The sequence below is a fragment of the Dermacentor silvarum genome, chromosome 10 (genome assembly GCF_013339745.2).
Source record: "Dermacentor silvarum isolate Dsil-2018 chromosome 10, BIME_Dsil_1.4, whole genome shotgun sequence".
Classification (NCBI taxonomy): Eukaryota; Metazoa; Arthropoda; class Arachnida; order Ixodida; family Ixodidae; genus Dermacentor; species Dermacentor silvarum.
In genome coordinates this window covers 118,877,962-118,889,479 of record NC_051163.1, presented here as the reverse complement: position 1 = coordinate 118,889,479, position 11,518 = coordinate 118,877,962, and the positions used below count along the sequence as shown (strand labels likewise).

The window sequence follows — 11,518 nt, the reverse complement described above, 5'->3', positions numbered from 1 at the left end:
GGAAATCATTTGGCACAGACTTGCAATATTTGAATGGAGGACGCGGCAGTGTGTTGTGCGGCATGCACAGGCGTTGGACGTGTGTCCGCGGGACACCAGACGGTAAATATCCGCTGCGCCACGCGGGCGCAGAGGGTAGGCTAAAAACGCTGTTGCGATAGTCCGAGCGGCCACGAAGGTTTCATGGATGATGCCGCGCCGAGATGATGCCGAGAGGAGGAGTTATCCAGGGAGATTAGAAAAGTGTTTTATATACAAAATGTACATTATTTTACAAGAAGGGCTCCATGCTAACATCTTTGCATGTAGTAGCGTTTGCTTCTCCGAGCGTTCTACATGGTCGAGCATTCTCTACATGGTCAAGCGTTTCTACATGGTCGAGCCTCGCTGTTTTATCCCTTTCGTTTCCCTCTTTCACTCGACGAGGGAATACACTTTAGTTCTTTCAGCCAATGACAATGTTCGACGAGTTCGTAAACTCTCGCTTATGAGCGTCGCCCCCGTACACTGGGCGACGCCTCCAATCTTGCCTGGTCGCCCCCGAACACAGGCAGCGGTTGACACCTTGGGAGCCACATTCGGGAATCCTAAATGCTGGCCCCTTGCAAGAGTCGCCTCTCCGTAGTGGTCGATTCGCGGAAGCCACCATTTCCAGTCAAGAGTCGCATCTCCGTAGTGGTCGGTTCGCGGAAGCCACCATTTCGAGGGTGGGCGGCTGTTGTCTTGAAAGGGCTCCAGGTTGGCGCGTCACCGTCGGCGCCGGGCCTCGTCGTAGTTCGCAAGGCGCTGGTAATTTCACGGAAACGCACCAAAGGGCGACGTTGCCGTTTAGCGACGCATGAGGCAGCCTGGAGACTAACTGCTCATTCCTCAGTCCCAGGTGACACTTCCCGGCCGCGAAAACCGACAAGCGTGAAGAGCACTTGATAGCTTCCCCGTATGTCGATGAGGCCTCCTTTGTCCCGAAGGACCGCCAGGCACAACAGCACCCCCGCCGCCAGATGATGCATCGGGAGGGCGAGTTGTTCCATGCAGCTCGGCCGGTTTATGCCTGCTTTGCTCAAAGCCATGGGGCCGCTGCTTCCAGGAATGAGGATCTTCCCGCCAAAGGCCTCTTCATAGGTGGGCTCTGACTGGACTGCAGAAATGCAAGATGACAAGCTCCAAGGAGCGACCTTTGTCAGCCACACACAATGCCGCGAGCGCCACTGCAAGCCACTCTCATCGCCAGACTACCAATTCCAAAAATCTGACAACCCCTATGTAGAGAAAACCCTGAAACACAAGGTGCGCGTTGAGCCGGACAAGTACCAAAACACTTCCGATGATGTGTCTTCGCAAACAGACGCCAACTGGGTTTATGTAATGAAGCAAAGTAATTATGAATTAGAGCTTCCACAGATCAGGAAGGCGAAGGGAGAGCTGGCCTTCAGTAATTCATAGTCCGTAACACTTAGCACAAGAGAGCTACATAATCATTACATAGTGCCAAAATTCCAAATCAACAAATAGGAATACCATCTACCACGTGCCCAAATTGGCTCACAAGGCGTAACTTATTCTGCATTTGCCCCATCGCACTTCGAACTTGTGCTGCTTTAATGCTATGCTCCCTCTAAGCAGGTGGCCGTATTTATGTGAGATACCCTTTGGCAATTTGAAGAGAAAATAAATCTATCGCTAATGGCGATCCGCGCAACCAGTATCTAACGCGCGGTCCTCTCCACGTGCGTGCGGGAGCAACCATGCGACGCTTTCCAAAGTCACCTGAAGTATACTGCCCAACAAAAGTTCCTAAAGCTCAAAGTCGTTCAAAAAAAATATCCTCCAAGAAATGAAAATTAATCAACACAACCCAGAAAAACGTGCCGGGAAAAAATAAGGACTCCTGTCAACAAAACACGACCTACACACTCGCGCAAAAACGCAGGTCATCAACTTGCGCAACCTGCGCGTGAACTTCTAAACTATTGCAACCCTGACACTAAGTCTATAGCTGACACAAGTGTATAGCTGTCGTCGCGTAAACACTCCCCTTTAAATCGTGGGTCTAACCCGAGCCGGAAAGGTTAACAACATAACAAAAAATTTTTCCATATTCATCATGCCTGTCAAATGTTCAAGGCTCAGCTAATCTACCGCAGACGGAATACAAAAGACAAAACTATTTGCAACTCCCTTTCCTGTTTCCTCTATTTTCGGGCCTCAAACGTACCCTTTTCTTGAAGACGAGCTCGAGGGAGTCGCGCCTTCCGGGAATTCGCCAGGTGCGGTCACGAAGAAGGCAAAAGCCGCTAATTCGCCTGAGGCACCTCGTGGCTACGACTGTAGCACCGCAGCCTCCAAGTACTGGCACCCACAGAACCGCGCGCACACTGTCCCATTATCTGCGAGGCAGTCGCCACCCATTGCCCCCGCAAGTGATCGGCTGCGGTGGCAGCATACCGGACGCTTCCTTTTGTCCCTCTGCCTACAGTGTACTTTACGCGATGCGTCAGGCGAGTTACCACGCCTGAATCCTCGCGAAACTCTCCTTTTCGCGACGTGCGTCGCGCCGATCTCCCTCCGACCTCAGCAAATGCCTAAGCTTGGGAGTTACCCGCCTTCGCTTTTTCACATTATCTGGCTGGATCATCATCTTAGCGCGTTTAGCCATGTCGCCTTGGCGCTTCGCACGTTTGACTCGAGACGCCCCGACCGCCTCCACCTTTGGCATCCTGCGCTTACGCCTTTTATGTTTGGCATGCTTCGTTGGTCCTGCGGCATCAGCACACGCACTAGAAATTTCGTTGCCCTCTCGGGTTTCACAGTGCGTCTGCCTTTGTAATAAAACATGACCAGATTTGACCATTGAGCACGCTAGCTCGTCATGAAGTCTACCTTCAGCTGGCCTAGCTCTATCACTGCCGTCGACAGCATGCAGAACTCATTGCTGGCCTTCGAAGTCGGCCTCTGCTTCCAGAACAGCCTCGCTAAATAGCGAAACAGCTGTTTCTTCGCGCTTGTCACTGTGTCCGTTAACTACTGACTCAACAGCCCTCTCAGCGCTCTCTAAACTAGCACTATCAAGACTAGCTTTGTTACTGTCGTCTTGGATTTCGCAGTCGGCCACAAATTCTATGGCGGGAAAACCACCGCTCACTTCGGTGACCGAATTCACCTCGCTTCCGGCTACTAACACGTTTAACTTGTCACTGCTTGCAGCTGCCTCTGGAACCGTATCTTGGTCCTCTGACCGCTGCTCAATAGGGGACACGCCTAGCAGTCTCTGAGTCTCCTGATGTGCTTTTGCCCTAAAAGCTCCTGTACTGGAGAAAAAACTCTCCCTGCTCCTCCTCCTCAGAGAAAAACTCTTCTCGTTCCTGTTTGGAGGAAACACTCGCCTATCCGTCGGCGACTTCTCTGACCTATTCGACAATAAATAGGGGAACTTATCTGGCACGCTGGCTGAATTTGCCGCCGCCGTACACACTTGGCCTAAAGGGCCTTCCGTTTCTGGTGCGGGGAAACCGCCGCTCTCTTCGCTTTGTGTGCGTGTCACTTGCATCACACATTTTTCAAAGCTTTCTAATCTAGCCTTTTGATTGCTAGCTGTACCTTCGACAGGATCGGCTTTTTCTCTCTCATTTGGGCCTTCGAAGTCGGCCTGCCATGCTACACCAAAGCGCCTGAACAAAGCGCGCGACTACGACAGGGCTAAGAGGGCTTTCTCCTCTGAAAAGCAATGCAAGAAACACGCAGCGACACTAAATGGGAGCAGTGCTCCTAATCGCTCGGCCCACGAGTCCTGGCTGACACCCTCTTCCTCACACACTCGCTCAAAACGGGCGAGGAAATTACCTATGTCCTCGTTTGTCCTGAAAGTGTGGAGCTGGTGTCGTGCTGTCTGCCATCTAAGCATCTGGCATTCCCGTTCAAGTTTTTGCATCCGAAGAGCGGGTCGTTGCGCTGCCTCTTGCTCGCGCCTCTCGCGAATTTCGGCATCGTGCTTGCGCCTTTCTGCTTCTTCACGCTCGCGCCTCTTGCACTCCTCTGCCTTTTGCTTTCTTTCCTCAATTGTGTCCCAAGCCTCGTCAGCCTCCTCGAACGTCACATCCTCTGCCTTCATGACGTCGAGAACAGCTTCTTTCGTTTTTGCGGAGTCGGCCGAAATGCCTTACTCCTCGCAAATTACACGGAGGTCCTGCACTCTAAATTTCTCCATAGCGATCTCGTTTGCCTTCAAAATTCACGCTTACTTAAAACTGCACTCGATTTTTTAAAGAAGGTGATTTCTCAAAACGGTGCCCGCTAGAAAACACACAGTTATTCTCCTAGCAACTACCTACTTGTACTAGAGAGTTCTGGCGACATGAAGCGCAAACTCGGGAACTAAGCCCGTCCTTACCGCTAAGAAGATCGCATAATTTCTCTCTTGGTGCTCCTTTCCTTACGAAACAATTTTCATGGCCTCACCGGCCTTCTCCCAACTCACTTCCTCATTCTGTAAAAGCTCCAATTGTTGCCTTTTGCCTACCGCACGGCGAACCGAAATGCCCGTCGGCTCACAACTTTTGAGGAGTTGCTGGATTTCAAACTTATCCGTATTTACAGTGCACCCTGTGTTTCTTCCCCACTAGTAATTCAGCCCACGAGACACTATATTCTTGGTCTGCGAGACAAAATTATAAGTAACACCAAACCACCATTACCGACTGCCTGTGCTAATGAGTCTGGCGAAAACAGAAGCAAACACGTAGCACTCACCACACCGATGTAGCCAACGCCGGCCGATCCCATAAGCTGCCAGTCACTGTTGCGGTAGCCGAAGGTCCGAGCGGCCACGAAGGTTCCATGGATGGTGCCGTACCAGGTGCCGAGAGGAGGAGTTATCCAGGGAGATTAGAAAACTGTTCTATATACAAAATGTACATTATTTTACAAGAAGGGCTCCATGATATTGTAGCCGTCTACGTGCTAACACCTTTGCGTGTAGTAGCGTTTACTTCTCCGAGGTTCTACATGGTCGAGCATTCTCTACATGGTCAAGCGTTTCTACATGGTCGAGCGTCGCTGTTTTATCCCTTTTGTTTCCCTCTTTCACTCTACGAAGGAATACACTTTAGTTCTTTCAGCCAATGACAATGTTCGACGAGTTCGTAAACTCTCGCCCATGAGCGTCGCTCCCGTACACCGGGCGACGCCTCCAATTTTGCCTGGTCGCCCCCGAACACAAGCAGCGGTTGACACCTTGGCAGCCACATTCGGGAATCCTAGATGGTGGCCCCTTGCAAGAGTCGCCTCTCCGTAGCGATCGGTTCGCGGAAGCCACCATTTCCAGGGAGGGCGGCTGTTGTCTTGAAAGGGCTCCATCTTGGCGCGTCACCATCGGCGCCGGGCCTCGTCGTAGTTCGGGTGGCGCTGGTAATTTCACGGACACGCACCTAAGGGCGACGTTGCCGTTTAGCGACGCATGAGGCAGTCTGGAGACTAACTGCTCATTTATCTGTCCCAGGTGTCACTTCCCGGCCGCGAGAACCGACAAGCGTGAAGAGCACTTGATGGCTTAGGCCTCCTTTGTCCCGAAGGACCGCCAGACACAACAACGCGCAGTGATTATGGACATTGACTGGGGTCGGGCCCGCCGCGCCGCCGCCTTAAGGTCGGGGCGCGGTGGGCCCGCCGTACCGTTTCGCCTCCCGTCACGGGTCGCGCGACGGGAGGCGACACTGTAATTATCGCTGGCGATCTGAACGCGATACATAAGAGGTCCGTTGCAGTAATGCAGCTAGTGTGTGGGCACGGTTTACAGATCTTCAATAACCCAGAGTCCGAAGGTACCTACGACAATCATTGTACCGCCAGTTGGATTGACGTGACGTTGGCCAGCGCAACTATGGCAAACAGAGGATACACGTTGTGCGTGTCCGATGAAGAAACATTGTCTGAACACCGGCACCTTGAATTTTCATTTGTGGCGACACCATCAATTACACGGAAAAAGCTCATTTGCGGGCAGAGCTCGATTAATCAACTGGCTCAAAGATGAGCAATGGTTTGGTGTCGTACAGCAAGCGAACGTGCGATCTGGAGAGGCATTAGACTCGATTGTTTAAAGACTCTATTAAATCTATGACAAGCATTACCACAAAACATTACAGGTAGTGAAAAACGGGCCACCCAAGGCAAACGCATGGTGGACGCCGGAATCGGGCATTGAGAGAAACCGTGCGCAAAAGATATTAGACAATGCGCAAAAGATATTAGACAGTTTTAGTATTGCGGAAATGGCACCACGCTAAACGAAATGAAATAGTGGGGTCAGACTGCGCATGCTCTGAACGCTATTTCAGTTTTGCGCATTGCGTCCGCTATTTTTTGGAATATAGCGGAGACGCTAAACGCTCGCTAAGTTTTCAGCGTTACAACCATGGTGGCAGCCTCGGCTGCCGCTTCGCAGAAATCGTCTCGTCCTACTGCCTTGTAGGACTCACTGATTTACAAATAAATGGTGATGCTGGTTTTCGCTTCGGGTATTGCTTCGGTAACGGCCTACGGACGATAAGGCAGCGTTGTTTTCGCTGTCGATTCTAGGTTAAGCACACTCCACATGCACAGCGAAAGCGTGCATCTGCTTGTAAACACTCGTCAGACTGAGGAAAGCAACAATATAATTATTGTTGCCCAATTTATTTTCTTAATAATTGCTTACGAGCTACAATTGTTTTTAAATTACTAACAGCGATCTATACGTGTCAAAGTTGTTACCGATTAAATTTCCGTGCGCGACCGCTTGGCTTTCTCATCGTTAGGCGGCGTCGGCGGCGCCGCTAGAAGCCGTCTGCTTGGCGCGCACTTTGAAGGCTCGTTCACGCCGGAGGCGGAGCGGCAAAGCGGCCAAGCGGCAAAAACCTCCTCTCCAGGCGGCGAAAGCGGGCGGAAAACGAGGCGGCTAGTCCGATCGCCCCCGGACCGATTTTTTGCCGCCCGCCCAAGCTCGCCGCTTTGCCGCAGCCAATCAAAACGCACTGCGGTGGTGGCGCTGATGTATATCCTTGACGTACACATCCGGTTGAAATAATGCAAATGGCGTCCATCATGTCTGAGCAAACGGCTGTGGTATGTGCCATTAAGCAGTACCCGGTGCTTTACGACAAGTCGCTGCCTCGCTACAAGGAAGTAGAGTACAAAAAGGAGCTATGGATGACGATTTCAGCGGATTTGGGTGTGACTGGTAAGTGCACAACACCTCGTTGATAGCATTTTAGCTGGGAATTTACGTTCCGCACCGGTGAGACCGTCGAATGCTAGCGATTTACACATAAACGCGTAGAAGGAGCTCTAGTGCGCGTGACTCAATTAACACACAAACACGCAGAACTGCAGTGTGCGTGCGCAGAACGATTGTGCGAGCGGCGGAACGTGAAAACATTTCGGGCTCCGCACTTGAAGCCAACTGACCGGCGCTTGAAGTTGCGTCCATTTGGTTCCGCCGCCGTTTTGCAGCCAAGCTCACAGTGTCTCGGCAAGACGCGCTCGTCAAGAACACGAAATCTATGCAGTTCCATGCGCTCTCTCGGGACGCTACATCTGCGAGCGGCTGTTACGTAAGCTACGCTCAGCTAATAGAGCCTATTTCTTTTGGCTCGTCGTAGCGTGTGTTTCAACGGCCAGTACGAGATATTTCGGCTTATAACTTGTATGCGGAAAACCTCTACATGAAGTCCGACAGTCTTGTGGAGTTGCGCGTTTCCTAGGACAACCACTGCGCTTTCGCTGGCAGTTATGATCAGTATTCAAACACCGGCAAAGTTCGGCGCGCTCGCCGTATCAGGCGGCTTGCCCGCAGCGTCGGCCCGCACACACAACAGGAGACGGCACGACTCGCTCCAGCTTTGTGTTATCTTAAGCCCCGATATGACACCGAACAACACTAAATCTGCCTAACCCCTTTCTGCAATTTCTGACAGCTCGGCGGTCGGTGCAACACTCGCACACGTGAATGCAAACAGATGTATTAAGTGTCGTTTTCTTCCGTTTTGCGTCTAATTGCAGAGAGAATATGGCTCGCCTAATATTTATTTTTGTTACTTTTGTTGAGTGTGCCTGCCGAATCACTACAGTTTATGCACGAAAAAAAGAGTTATATTTTGGTTTGACTTGTGCTTCAAAAAATGGGAGATGTATCGCTTCACATTGAGTTGCACAGCTGTGCAACATTGTACTGTGTTGTGAAAATGTTTTTCTTCATTTGCAGCTGCAACTTGCCAGACAAAGTTTAAAAACCTAAAAGACACCTTTACAAAACTGAAAACCAAAATCAAGGACAAAAGCAAAAGTGGGGCCGGAGCCAAGGACATTCCCTCCGTTAAGTGGAAGCATATTGAGGCGATGCTGCCAATAATGGAGAAAGTGTACGAGGCGCCCATGTAAGTTTCCTTACACCAATTTCTTAGTTGCCACATGGTTGTGCCAATTTATTGTCGTTTATAGTTCGTAGTGTCAAATGCTACGACACCAAATATGCTGACTTTAGCCTTGTGAAATCACAGCATTTTGTGGATGAGTACAGTCATTTTGTGTCTTCAAACAGTTCTTACAGCATATGCAGCAACATCACTTTTCAGCAGACCAGAGGGTAAGTAACTTCAAATTAATCGTATAGTGTATCCGTCGTTGAAAAAATTTTTAAGTATGTGATGGTCATACTGTACCCACGTAATTTGAGAGACTAATTGCTTTCTCCTGCTTTGCAAGACTTACAGTCGCGCTCAATATGAGTTGCAACACGTTGTCCACGGTTGAAGGGGCCTGGACGGTTATGCTGCTAAACGTTAAATTGGTTTTGAGAATACCAGTAGCAGAAACAGTGTATGCTTCAGCAAATATTGCTATGTTGGCGCTGCTTTGCAGTGCTGACCTCACTTTGAGCTCTGACATGTTGAAACTCAGTGGGCGCAACTGTACACATCTGGCAAGAGTAATTAGGACGTTGTTGGGGAAAAGGAAAAGGAGTTTATTTATGCCTTGATACAGGTCAGAATGTCACTCTGAGGAACTTGCCACAAGCAAAGACGAAGTCGAAGACGAGTTTTTGTGCAACGACATCTTTGAAGATGATGCAGTGAACCTGGAGAGGTGTGGCAGCAGCTCATCCGAGAGAAGTGGTCGTCGAGCTGCAACGACTGGCAGTGCTGAAATGTAATGGTTTTACATTTTCTATTGGTTACCTTTTGCAATCAAAGGACTCAGTATTTTCACATAAGTTTGTGAAGCGCTACACAGGTCATAATTTCGGTAATTGTTCAAGCAGGCCACCAAAGACTGATACAGTTGAAACAGAAGTCGAGCAGGCGAACAGAAGGCAATGACAGTATTGTTGTTGCTGCACATGGTGTGTTCAAACAATGGGAAATGCATTGATTAATTTAAGTTTTTCAACAGTGCATGTCAGAGAAGTCACGTCGAACATCAAGAAACAGAAAGACGTAAGTTGTGACCTATTTCTGTGCAGGACATTATGAAAACACACATCTTTTTATTTGCAGGCCTTCTGAACAAACACCAACATCTATCGACGTGGCAGTCGAATGTCTGAGCCACTTTAAAATGTCGCGGGAAAACCGAGACCAACAAAAAGATGTCCTCTACCATTTTGACTTACCATAGTAGGGATGCTCCGTACATTGTCCTTACACGACCAGTTCGATACAATGAATGCAGTACAAAATTTAGTGTACAATAAAGTGAAGGAGGCCAGGCAGCGAGAAAATTCAGAATGACTGGACTGCCAATAATGCCAAAATTTTCTTTGTTTCAACAAAAGTTGTGTTCTCATAATAAAAATTCGTGTCGGTTGACATGACTTCGGATGGTTTCGCCTGTTTGTTTTTCCTTATATTTGTGTCGAAAATGCATTGTTTGCATGTTTGTATACAGATATGCATAGTTCGAACCGAATTTCCATTTGGTACTCAATTATTAAGTATAGGCAGCGGAAAGGCGACGTTAGAAAATAGCTTGGTAATTTGTATCACGCTGTTTACACTTCTTTGTTAGTACTTTTGTACCGTGATATTGTCCAAGCTGTGGAAATAAAGCGTAAACTTACTTGTCTGGTTACCATCTGCAGTCTTTCACATGTTTCACCTGCCATGGCAGCCTGTCCTCTGTTATGAAATGTCTGCACAGCTTATCGCGAATGGCACAAGCAAGCCTGTAAAAAGATATTTCGAGACGATCGTGATATTGAGGCAAAACAATTTCTCAATGTGGTTGGGATACGGCTATACCTTAGATGCATGCAAAAGAAAGTTGTACCTAAGCCGTGCTTACCTTGCCGAGTTGCAACCTGTGCCGGGTAATGTAGCCAGTGCACCGTTGACTACACCATCGCTTCTCCAGCTCCCATCTGTTCGGTTGCCTTGCCAGTCTTCACTGTCTGTGGTGCCTGGAGGACAGTACATAGTTCGCGAAGCAGGCGACTCCTTCAAAAGGAAGTTATGCAAAGCCACACAGGCAGACACAATTTTTGATGTTTTCTTCTTTAGCTTTAAAGGGGCGACGAAGAATTCGCCATTTCTGAGCGAGTATACCAAAAGCATTTTCGACTAGTCTACGAGCCCTGCTCAACCTATAATTAAATATCCTCTTTTGGTGCAGCTCCTCAAATTGGCTGGTTGCTCTGCTTTGTGTAGTGGAAGATTGGGCTGTGGAAGCTGTGGTGCTCCCAGTGAGAACAGGATGAAGACCTGTAAGAAAGCATATGTCTTGCAATGAAGCTGACTTGCCAAAAATACGATGCACCACACGCATCTACCCATAGACATAATTTGTTGTGTACAATCACTTGTACGTTTTCTCTTAACACTGATATCTTCAATTTTCTCTTAACACTGATATCTTCAATTTACACTCAAGCGCATAGTTCCTCTGATGCTTTCTATGATATTACCTCAACCAAAGAAACATTAGAGCTGTGCAGAAATCCTTCGTCAAAACAAACGTTCTTTTGGCGCTAACTTGCAAATCGATTGTAAGTACTTGTACTCTAAATTGTCAGTAGTGCTGGTACATACAGCAAAAGACACTAATTTCTTATGTCTTTTTACACTGTATACCACAAGTTCACTTGCGCATTTTTGACAAAATGAATACTTAGTAAATATGCAATATGAAGCAAAGCAATTTTATCAAGTGATCAATGGTATGCTGAACTGCATTATTGGTTTAACAATGGCAAGGCCATGGCTCTACTATAAACAAAATGTGCATGCCTTTAGAGGAAATGCCTCGTCACCAACAAAAAAATACGGGACTGTTGCCAATTGTTCCAAGGCTTGTGTCTGGCGGAACTCCAAGAGTGCCATCAACCACCATGGGTTGCAGTTTGCTTCTACTGAATATGCCACCATCTGACTCGCTTCCGTTGTGGCCAACCTCAACATACAGGAAGCTACAATGTAAAAAAAATCATTCTAAATGTTAGCATTGATGTTTGACAGGCACGGTTTATCAGGATTCCAATGGTGTGAAATTA

At 48.5% G+C, this 11,518-nt stretch overlaps 2 long non-coding RNA genes across 2 annotated transcripts; one reads left to right on the top strand and one right to left on the bottom strand.

The window, feature by feature from the left end:
• The first annotated feature begins 7,189 nt into the window (after positions 1-7,189).
• LOC125940500 (uncharacterized) lies at positions 7,190-9,175 on the top strand. Its single transcript, XR_007463700.1, has 3 exons — positions 7,190-8,408; positions 8,582-8,617; positions 9,016-9,175. It is a non-coding gene; the product is annotated as an uncharacterized LOC125940500 (long non-coding RNA).
• Positions 9,038-10,458, bottom strand: LOC125940499 (uncharacterized). The gene is made up of 3 exons (XR_007463699.1): positions 10,315-10,458; positions 10,091-10,195; positions 9,038-9,173 (listed from the first exon to the last, which is right to left on the bottom strand). It is a non-coding gene; the product is annotated as an uncharacterized LOC125940499 (long non-coding RNA).
• Positions 10,459-11,518: the final 1,060 nt, after the last annotated feature.